The sequence below is a fragment of the Cryptomeria japonica genome, chromosome 3, assembly GCF_030272615.1.
Source record: "Cryptomeria japonica chromosome 3, Sugi_1.0, whole genome shotgun sequence".
NCBI lineage: Eukaryota > Viridiplantae > Streptophyta > Pinopsida > Cupressales > Cupressaceae > Cryptomeria > Cryptomeria japonica.
Window position 1 is genome coordinate 931,400,774 of NC_081407.1, and position 12,572 is coordinate 931,413,345.

The window sequence follows — 12,572 nt, forward strand, 5'->3', positions numbered from 1 at the left end:
TCTTTCCATTAAGAGAAATAGTTCCCTTACCTTTCACTATGCAGGGTGATTCATTACCAAATATTACAACTTCGCCATCAAATTCCTTCAAAGAAAGAAATTTTCTCCGGTCAGCAGTCATGTGATGTGAACAACCACTATCAATGATCCAATCATCAGAATTATCCATGCGAGAAACTAATGCCTTTTGATCAGATGTTTCCTCTTTAATGGATACAAAAACAATGTCTTCATTAGCATCACCCTCAAATTCCTCATCAGTGATACCACCATCAACTGCAATAAGACAATCTCTTTTGCCTTTTCCCTTGTACTTCTTTAACTTCTCTCGCTTGTGCTCATTATCACCATTAGGATAGTTAGCTACAATGTGTCCAATCTTGTTGCATGCAAAACATTTCAAAGGTAATTTAACTCTATACTTATCGATACCTCTAAGCAACCACTTGGCCAACAATGCTTCAAGCTCAACCAAACTATCTTCATCATCAACTTCTCTGCTACATCTAGATTCATAACTGTGACTGACATCTCTAATTTTCCTCATAGATGGGTTAGAAACTGAAGCTCTAAATGTAGATTTAGATTTATGTACACTACCATTATAACCATTTAATTCAAAAGTAGTAAGCTTACCAATGATAGAGTCAAGGGTTACCTTAGTTTTGTCAATTGATTTTAGCTCCTGAATGGCTACAACTCAGATAGAATAGACCAGTAGCAGGGTTCTCAACATCTTACTAACCAATGTGGCATCTTCCACTTTACCACCAACACTCTTGATCTCACCAACTATCTCTTTTATCCTCTAACCATACTGTTGGATACTATCACCTTCAACCATCCACATGTCATCAAACTTTCCTCTTAGACTCTCTTCTTTGGCAATCTTCACATGTTCATCACCACTATAAATCTCTTCAAGTTTCTTCCATACCTCATATTCAGTCTCCAGACCATGGACATCAACATACTCTACATCAGATAAAGAACTGATAATAGCCTCCAGTGCTTGATTGTTTTCTTCTTGCTCTTTCTTTTGATCATCAGTCATAATCCCACTAGGTGCAACATATTGATAACCAACATGTTCCCAGTATTGATTTCCTAGACTCTTGATAAAAAAATTCATTCTATCACTCCATATTCTATAGTTCTCTCTATTAAACTTTGAACCTCCTTTCTTCATCATGTTCCACAAGATCTTTACCTCAAGTTGTTAGGCTTAGACCTTAGAGGATCTAAGATTCTCTAATACCAATTGATGGTATGATGAAAGAATAAGGATCTGATCAACTATTGAGAGGGTGGGGGGTGAATCAGTTGATAGAAAACTGATATAAACTTTCACCAATCTCAGAATCAACCTCTCAAAGTAAACTATAAACTAACAAGTTAAACCACTAAACTATAAATGCAATATCACTATCATAATAAACCGATTGAGTGTTATAACAGATTAATAGTAAACAACTTAAAACTCACAAACATCCAAATAACTTACTGACATAAGTAAAACTCATTTCAGATTGTTGTCAGTTAACATAACATATCAAAGTGGATTAAGTAGTTAAGCAATTCAACCATAGTAAACATAACCACAAAAAACTTCACCACTTGACACAATATTTTTGACGTGCAAACCCAAATTAGAAAAACCACAGTGAGATGAGACTCACAAGTTAACTATCGGAACTCTTTTGAAGTTCGCCTTGTTAGGAGCCAAGCCTGTTAAAGCTTTACAAAAAGTCTTGTTAAGAACAAATCCTCTTAGGGACTACTTGGTAAGGGATTGACTATAATGCCTTATTAGAAGAAATACCATATGAGGAGTAACCTCGGTAGAGGATTTAAAATCCAAGCTAATGGACCACCTGGTTAGAGGATTTGATTAACACCAAGCTTGTTAGAGCTTACCTGGTTAGGGGATTTTACCGCTGTAATTGTTAGAAAACAATAGGAGTTTGCTGATCTATTAGAATAGCACTAAACTTACTTCTTCAAATCCTTTTCATGCTCCTATCTACCTTTATACTAACTGCAGATACATCATCTGGTTTGGCAACCACACACTCAACTAGAAATTTGCCAAATCTAAAACAACACAACTCATCGACCTTATAAACAAATCAATAGGTCGATAACACAACAAAAACCTAATTCTCTCATAGAGATTACAAACAAGTCTATTCAAGTATGACCATTGGATTATAAAACAATCTCTACACATCATTCAAGAAAGCCTTGACCACTCCTTAATCACTACTTCATCAAATTTAGTAGCTCATCATGTGTTTTTCATTCCATGCAATATACTTGCTCATTCCCAAGATAAAAACCATTATCTCAACATGCCAAAAACACTTTGAAACTCTCTTCATACAATATGCATACATGTCATGATTATTACTGCTCATCATTAGATCATAAACCAATATAATGAATTCACCAAACTTAATTGGTTAGGGTTTATCAAATCAATAGGTAGGGTTTGATGAATACTAAGAGGGGGGGTGAATTAGTATACCAAAAAATACTAAGCTTAAGCTCTTAAACAGTTTAGCAATTAATTGGTATAACAGATTTACTAACAAATTGGTTAAGACAAATGCAACCCAAACAACAAATAAAGCATTCACCCACAAGAGCACAGTCACCATAACACAAGAGATTTTGATGTGGAAACCCAAATGGGAAAAACCATGGTGAGTAGAAAATCACAAGTAACTATCTATAGAATAGAAACCAGATTGGTTAAGGTCAGACCAATTAAGGTCATACAATGTTCTTCACTAGAACAGATCCTGTTAGGAATCTAGATCTCTGTTAGGAGATAAGTCCTATTAAAGACTACCTTGTGAGAGGATTTCAGATTCACAGTTGTGAACCACCTTTTTAGAGGATTTACAAAGGCTTTTTTGGGCCTACCTGATTAAGGGTTTTAGACTTGTCAAAGATGTGAGTAATCAACAAGTGAGTGATCTAGCAAATAGCATAGCCTACTTGGTTAGATTCTTGATAGCTCATTGTTAATGCATTTTAGCATTACTTCAGTCTTCAATATCTCCACACTATTTCTGCACACAGACCTAATCTTCTCTTCTATGATCGCACATACACAAACTTCATCAACCACCTAAAAACCCTCACATCTACTAAAACCCTAGAAATGATGTCCTTATAAAGGAATTTGATTTCATGTCGGTCCAATAGGATTACATTGCAAGTTCCTAGGTACAGTGCATCTAGACACATTTGGTAACATGGCACAAATCACCACCAAAGTGTTGGTGGATGATAACTCATCACAAAAATACTGGTTGGTAACTCATCCCAAAGTAATACCGGTTCATACAATTTACCGAATACCGGTTGTCAAAATGAAGACTGGTAAATCAAAGTGTTAACTACTGCTTTTTTCCTTCATACCACTTGAGATCCTCAAACCACTTGGGGTCATCCTACCACTCGGGTCTTCATACCACTTGGGTCTTCATACAATCTGAGACCGGTAATCATCTTCTGCAAAACACTGATAGTCTAAAGACTATAATACATAATACCAGTTGGAACAATTACCGGTTGAGCATAACTCATACATCAAGAAATTATACAAAGCAAGTGTGTGTACATCAATGACAATCATAACAACATCAAAAATGCCAACAGGGTTTACTAGTTCAACTCTCCAATAATTAGCAATACCAGTTCACTCCACAAACTCACCTACCGGTTACAGTTCCCTTCACTAGCTCTTCCTACCGGTTACAAAACAACATTATAACAATATCATTACCAATTAATTGACATGAATGACAACATAACAAATCAATAATGCAATCTTCATGCAAATGCCAACACATTATTTCTTGATTGTGTTAATTCCAGCTTCAACTAATCATTCTCATAAGTAAGCCTGAAGCATTCATCTGCTCTTTCCTTCAATGATTGTGCCAGATTCTCTTTATTCTTCTTCTAGTCCTCAATCTCTTTAGTCAACCTCATCACAATGGATTGCATCTCATTCTTCAAGGCAACATTCTCTCTTTCAAGCTTGTCACATTCATCAACTTTACCCTGATATTCCATGATCTGATCTTCTTTATCCTTCAGTTTGTCTATCATTTATTTCTTCTTGTCTCTAGAAGTGTTTGCTTGATCCTTCAATTTATTAATGAAATCATTAGCAGCATTCAAATTCTTCTTCAAGGTATAGATCTAATTTCTATCTACATCAAGATCCTCAAGTGCCATAGTGAGTTGTCTCTGAAAACTAGAATCCATTGAATCAATCTCCCGGACCTTCCTCAAGTGGTTAAGCTTCGTCAGAGGAACTAGGCTCTGATACCAATTGTTGGAATCATGGATCACTAAGAGGGGGGATGAATAAGTGATCTACTAGTATATAGATTTTCAAACTTAACTTTCAACCACCAAATGCAAGAACTTAAAACTGAAATGCAAAAACATGAAACAAACAACCACAAGATCATAACACTGGTATTTTTATGTGGAAACCCAAATGGAAAAAAACCATGATGGAATTCAAACCCACAATATTATTCCACTATGGCCAGTAGAAAAACAATATTACAAAATGGAAATGCATAGGCATTGAGGCACACCGCCTAGAGCTCACTGCTCAATTACAATAACCTAAAAGGCTACAACCCTCAAAGTAGTCTCACTAACTTACAAAGTTGTTACAGTGAAGAGTTACAATGTATGAACTTTGAAATAGCATCTACAATTTCTAGATGAGTTTCGATTGAGTGTTGAATACACTGATTGGGTCACCTTCTCTATTCTACCCTATTTTGCCCAGTATTTTTTCTCAGTTAGCTACCAGGTCAAGAATGTGCATGTGAAACTACACCAAAATGGACTCTTGATCACCTCTTGCTCGCATACAATCACACCATACACTAAGAAGATCACCCACACCAAGTTTATATACCAACAAACACAAAATGGATCATTTACCTTGTCAGCTTGACCGGATCCAAAAAGATAAATGCGGATCACCAAAACAATAGCAAAATGATGTGTCTAAGTCAGCCCAATAAACAAGAATACACTTTAATATGCTGTAATCACCAGAAAACTTCCAGACCCAAAAATGCTCTATTCTACTTGAAATACCAATTAACACACACTTCCAGATAAGAATTACAATCATTGAATTGGATCTCTAGGAATATTTGCCATCAATGACAACCCTAAACCAATAACCAGCCACTGAAAACCACTAGAAACCACCACATGAGTGTCAATTGCCAACATGAATCTGATGAAGGAGAAGAGAAGAACAAAGATGAAGATAAGTAGAAAGAAACTTAGGTTTCTCTAACAACTATATCAAAAACCCAAGGTATGTGTAGAAAAATCATTCTAGGAATCAAATCATAGGAGATAAAAACATAGGAGTCATTACAAGAAGAAAAGATGCTAAAGAGCAATCTCTTTTGTGTCTACTTTCTAAGTCTGAACCTAAGATAGTTGAAGAAGCTGAAAAAGGTCAAAATTGGATGAAATCAATGTAGGAAGACCTGGATTAAATTGATAAAAATAAAACTTCGGAACTAGTCCCTAGATTGATAGATAAGAATGTTATTGGAACAAAGTGGGTGTTTGTAAATAAACTGGATGAAGATCGTTAGGTTATAAGAAACAAAGAAATATTTGTATGTAAAAGGTTACACTCAAGTTGAAGGAATGGATTTTGAAGAAACATATATCGTTGTTGCTAGAATAGAGGCTATTAGGATATTTTTGGCTTTTGCAACATATAAGGATTTCAAAGTCTATCGAATGGATGTGAAGTCAACATTTTTGAATGGAGAAATGAAAGAAGAAGTCTACATTGAACAAGAGGGAGGATTCGAGTTATCAGATGATCTCAATGTTGTTTACAAATTGAGGAAGGTGTTGTATGGATTGAAATAGGCACCTAGAGCTTGGTATATAAGGTTAGATAAGTATCTATTAAATCAAGGTTTTCAAAAAGGGTCTGCTGAAAAGAATCTCTACTTTAGGGTTGAATCAAGTAAGATCTTAATTTTTTTTGCATATGTAGATGACCTAATCTTTGGTGACAATGATGGTATGTGCAAGGAATTTGCTAGTGAAATTTAGAAGGATTTTGAAATGTCTATGATTGGTGAGTTGAATTTATTTCTTGGATTGCAAGTAAATCAGTACAATAAAAGGCATTTTCATTTCTTAGTCAAAGTATGTTAAAGAATTGTTGAAGTTGTTGGATATTGTTGCTGCTAGGATATGTTGTTGTCATTGATGTCAACATATTCCTATGTTCTGGTGTTGTAGAGAGTTGTTTGGTATTTCCATGATTGTATGGTTGGTTTATCTATCTGGGACACTTGAATAATTCATTCATTATTGGTTTTAGTGATTCAAAAGTTTACTTGATCATATTATTTAATTTGGTTTAGAGTTTAGTCTTTTTGTTCAATGGTTAGTAGATTTTGGTATTTGATCCATTGTGTTCCAGTATGATCATATCTTTGGTTGTAGATTTGGGAGAATGTTTTGGATGTTCATGTGTATCTTCATATCATATGGTTCATGATTTGGTGCTCTACAAGTCATCTTTTTAGTCTGAATTGCTACTATTTGGTGTTCCTGAGAGTTAGCATGTTGATCGATGAAGATTTGAATAAGTGGTGTTGGTAAAGCTATTGCAGATGGTTCTAATGATCTTGTTGGTATTTCCTAGTCATTTTCTATTTATTTTTGTGCTCTGCATTGATCCTTGTGTGTGGTATTGATATTTTTCATGTTATGCGGTATTTCTGGTGGTGTAGCGTGTTGCGATTGATCTTGGCAAGATTTCTAGTGGTGAAGTGTGTTTGGAGATTTAGTTTAGGTCCATTTTATGTCATCTATGGAATTTTATTGGTCCAGTGGTATATTTATGTATCATGAGATGTAATTTTATAATTAAGGGTTGAGGGTTTAGTCACCCTTGTAGTCAAGGTTGATGAATTGTATAAATAGGTGTTAGATTCATGTAATTCAGGTGTGGTTGTGGTGTCTGTATTATCAGAGAGTTGTGCATGTGCACATAAATGAATCTATCTTTCAATGTGATGTATTGAGAAAAGAATGTTGTAGGACAAATAAATGAGCTTAACCAGAATTGTCATCAAGCATTAACAAAAGCTATTTTTGTAGTTCATGTAATCTGGATTGTAGTACGATCATTATTGTAAGGTAGTGAACCTTCCTTGAGGGTTGGAGCCTTCTGGGTCATTATATCTTGAGAAATCACCTCTAGGAAATGTACCTAAATGCATGTGCATTCCCCATTGTAATATTTACACATACTACTATAGAGTATCATCTTATGGTGGGTAGGTTCCCACTGTGGTTTTTCCCTTAACCGGTTTTTCCATGTCAAAATCTTGGTGTTATGTGTGTTGTTGTTATTATCTTTATCTTTATTCTTTCTATAGTTGATTGAAATATAATATTGTGCTTAATTGGTTTAATCTAATGAAAAATTATTCACCCCCCTCTCAATTTTCCTTCATTGTTTCTGCCAACAATTGGTATTAGAGCTAAATCCTTCGGAAGAAGCTTAATCACTTGGGGAGATTTGGGATGGAATCCTATATGTTTAAAAAGGAAAGTTTGAGATATGATGGAAACAATTATACTATTTGGAAGGAACAGATGGTAGTCCACTTGAAGTGTCTTGGAGATGAGTATTGGAAGATTACAAAGAATGTCTACAATGTTTCTCAAAAGGGACCGGTTAGCATTGTTGAGATCAAGGATGTTGAACATAACATAAGTGCTAAGGAATCTTTGCTAAGTACCTTGACTGACTCAAAGATGACTAATGTGATGGGCTTGAAGATTGCAAATGAGATATGGAAGAAGCTAGAGACCTTGTATGAAGGAGGTGCGCAAGTTAAAGATTATAAGCTGCAAAGTTTTAAAGGAAAGTATGAAGCATTTAAGATGGGAGAAGATGAAATCATAACATCCTTTATGGATAATATGAATGAGCTTATCATGAACATCGAATGTGTCAGTGGAATCCTTGAAGAAGATGAGATTCTTGTAAAGGTCCTGAGATCATTGCCTCCTTCTTACAAGCATAAAGTATCTTCTATTGATGAAATCCAAAGTGCGACTATAGTGATCAGAGACATGTTGGTTGGAAAGATTTCAACATTTGAGTTGAATGAATTTGGAGAATCACATGGTAAATCTAAGACTATATTCAAAGCCTATGTATCTGGGAAGAAGAAGTATGATTTGGGAGAAATTTCATATTGGGTATCCAGATATGAAAGATAAAAGAGAGAGATGGAAGAGCAAGAAAGAGAATTGGATGATCTTGAAGCTCTTATTGCTTGGAGATTGCCTAAGTGAGCTGGTAAGTATGATGGAAAGTTACCCTTAAAATGTTTCTTTTGTAATAAGTGTAATGCATGCTAGAATTCATTCTTCAAATAAACAAAGCTATCAATTAGAAGCACAAGGGAAATCATGAATCCCTATCTAATCAACAAATCTACAAAACCAGACAATGAAAAGATGCAATCAAGCCAAAATAGGAATTATAATTTCAATCTATAAAAACTCCCTATTCTGTGACTGCATAGAACTTCCATTGCTCTTCTCCTCTTTGTGGTATGATGGCTCTCAGATATTGCACTGGTAACCTGCAAGTGACACAAAGATTTGAAGTTCATGATTCAGAGTCAAGATTCAGGAGGATTGAATGCTCAATTTATAGAAAATTGGAGAAGATTGATTGAAAGGTGGAACAGATTGATCAAGAGGTGTGAACTCAGGTGAGCTCAAATGCAAGTTGATAGTTGAACTATTGATTGTAGGAGTGAAACTCAATAGATTGAATAGATTAATTGAGTCAACTGATTAAGAAAACGCTAACTAAAGGAAGAAAAAGAATGATTGGTGGAAATAAAGAAGATGACATAGAGAGCTTAATTTAGAAAAAGCTAACTGAAAGATGGAAATAGAAGTTGAAGAGATAAATGATTTAATTAATTAAATTAGCATGTGCTTGCATTTAGATTTAGATTATTAATTTAATCTTTGCATGAGATATTATTCAAATAATTGAATTTATTAATTCAATTTAGCATTTGAATATATTTAGAACTTTAACTTTGATTTTCAATTTGGTTTTTGAAATCATGCACATGTAATTGAATTTGGAAGAAATTAGAAGAATATGAAATTAAATAAAATTAGAATTTGGGGAACTAGAAGAATTAATTAGTTAATTAAATAATTTAAAGAAACTATTTAATTATGTAGAAATGGAATTTAATTAAATAATAAAGATTATTTAAATTCAAGGATTAAATCACAATTAATTAAATAATAAATATTTAATTAATATTTAGAAAATGATTGAAATGATTAAATGATGATAGAATAAGAAATAGAATAATTAGTAAGATTATGAAGAAATATTAAATTAGAAGAAATAGATTAATAAGTTTAATTGACTTAATTAAATAATAAAGATTATTTAATCAATTAGAGGAATAATTAGTACATGATCAATGAGACATTTTTAGGTGTCTACATTTGCCCCTCTTTGAGACGATGTTAGAATGACATTGTTTCAAAGAAAACAAAAAATTCTGCCCCAGTATGCCTTGGTATTGCTATATACTGTAAATACACCCCCTCAGGAAAGGTGGTCAAAAAATTCAAAAATTGAGACCATGTTTTCGATACCAGTGTAAAGAGAAAGCGTGTGAAGTCATTTCAAGATCGTTTGAGTAGGCTACAAGTTGTTTGAAGTTGGCAGGGGCCACATGCATCAGAGTGTCATAAAACCCTAATTTTTGAGCTATAAATAGAGAATTCTAGGATTTCATTTGCTCATTTGTGATTTGATAGTTCCTTGTTTTCTTTGCAATTTTTGTGCCTGTTTCTGAGTATTTGATCATCATGGCTAGTTATAGAGCTCGTCTGCACTTGTCACATCAAGTACGTTCATATCAGAGACCTGCTGGGATTGCTGGCATGGTACTTTTCCAAATTTTTCCTATTTTTTGCCTGTTTTATGCCTATTTTTTCAAAAAAATTCCTTGATCATTTTTTGCTCTCCATTACGCAATCGCTTGTCGAGTTTTATGCAATAGTATTAAGTGTACTTAATTTGCTATAAATGCTACACATGCGCTATAAGTGTCATGCAATAGTGTTAACATGCCGCATTCATTTATAGCTTCACGCATGTGTTTTTTGTTACGCATGCACTCATTGTGTCATGCATTAGCTTTAATCATCACACAAGAGTGATTTATGTACCACATAAGTCATAACTATCATGCATTCATTGTATATATAACTTTTTGTCATGCGTTTGAAAATTTTTAGGTTTTTTCTGGATCTGATATCTTATATTGTCATCATTTTCTCATTGCAGGAGAACATTGGAGTGTTATAATGTCACCAGAGCAGACCCAGTGGTCTTGATCTTTGAGCTGACTTATCGGATGATGAGATTGAGCATATTCGTCAGCTTGGTCTATACCATGTTTTGCATTTGCTAGAGATTATAGCCAATAGGGCCATGATTACAGCTTTGATAGAGTGGTAGCACTCTGAGACTTGTTCGTTTCATCTTCCGACTAGTGAGGCATCCATTACCTTAGAGGATGTGTGGCATATATTACGTATTCCCATTCATGGTGAGAGAGTTGTATATGACCATGATGATGGCATTGCCAGACTATGTGTACTTTTTGAGTGTGAGATTCAGGATTTGCAGATCAGTGGCCATTATGAGATCCCTTGGGCTCGATTAGATTACGATGACCTGACCATTGTATTATGTGGTATTGTCGATGGTTTACTGATACCTGACAGATGAGGTCATGGGTTTCCCATTGGATGGGGTAGAGTGCTCCATGATATGATTGTGCATCATCGATTGTATGCTTGAGGTCCTTGTCTACTTGCCATGTTGTATTATCAGATGCATGGTATTGTGTATCTGGGATACCTTTCTATCAGTTGTCATGTTACTTTGCTTTAGACATGGGCATGGGCACACATTTCTATATCTAGGCCTGTCATTCATGTAGACTTGCAGCCGGGTGAGCCTTATGCTTTCAGGTATACAACAGGTATCAGACATAGGGGTTCGGGGAACACCTTGTACTGGAGACATCAGTTTGATATATTGCAGCATTTTATTTGGAGACCTTACTTAGATTGCCTTGGTTGGCATGATGATGTAGTGCACTTGTCTTTCTACCGACAACAGAGATATCTCATTGGGAGGACATTTGAGATAGCGGATCATAGAGATGTATCTTCCTAAGAGGGTTCTCAAACAGTTCGATGAGGTATAGGTGACACCTGTGGTTACTGCATATTTTTCTCGTGTTTCGTGAGAGGTATCTGATTGGGGTGTGTGCATTCAGCCACATGTTGCTTCTGCCAAGTTTGATCCTTTGCAGCCATTACTTTGGGGTTGGGGTAGAGGTGGAGCAGATCCGGGGATGACAGTGGAGTATGATATGTGGTTTGCTAGGCACGAGCCAATGCCTTTGACTGATCCTGTTGTTCCTATTATAGCATAGCAGATTCGCCATTCGAGATAGCGGTTGAGGATAGACATAGGGGAGAGAGTTGATGGACATGGTGGGGATGGGGGAGGTGGTGAGGGAGATGGGGGAGGTGGTGAGGGAGGAGAGGGAGATGAGGACATAGACATTGGTGGAGACACCAAGTCTATTAGCAGTGAGGATAGTGATGATTCTTCAGAGTCATCGAGTAGTGATGGTGGGGATGATGATGAGGATATGCCAGATTTGGAGGATGTGCCTACCGTAGAGGGTGGGATAGGATAGGTTGATGATGAGCTGGAGACTCTTAGAGCATGGGTTTGGAGTTTGGAGGACGAGGTCGCTAGACGAGATATCGAGCGAGATCATCTCCAAAGGGAGAGAGATGAGGTAGTACAAAGATGTTAGATTACTATGGATGCCTTTGATCAGCTTTTTAGAGTAGGTATAGATGTGCGCGACTAGGTAGATAGGTATTTCACTACTATGCAGGAGTCTATTTATTATCGGCAAGAATATGAGAGCCGTCCCTAAGGGTCAGAGAGAGCCTAGCTTTAGTGCATACATGGGGAGGAGATCGAGTAGATCTACTTCACGATGGACTAGTAGTGGTGGTGTTATGGGACCACCTCGACATCCTGGGGTAGGATCTAGTGGACAGGATCCACCTACTGATAGAGGTAGTGCTGGATGATCATGTTATCTGAGCCTTCAGGCTTATTTATTGTATTCACACACATTATCATTTTTGAGTTATATATATAGCATGCGGGTTTTTTGGAAATGATATATGTATATTATTTTGCTTTCCATGTATGCTTATGAGTTCTATGATGCATATCTATTTGAATTCTATATGATTCTAAATGTAATGGTAATACATATATGTAGTAATGATGATCTAAATGAATGCAATAATGAATGCAAATGAACCTATAATGAATGCAAGTGAACCTATAATGAATGCAAATGAACTCTATA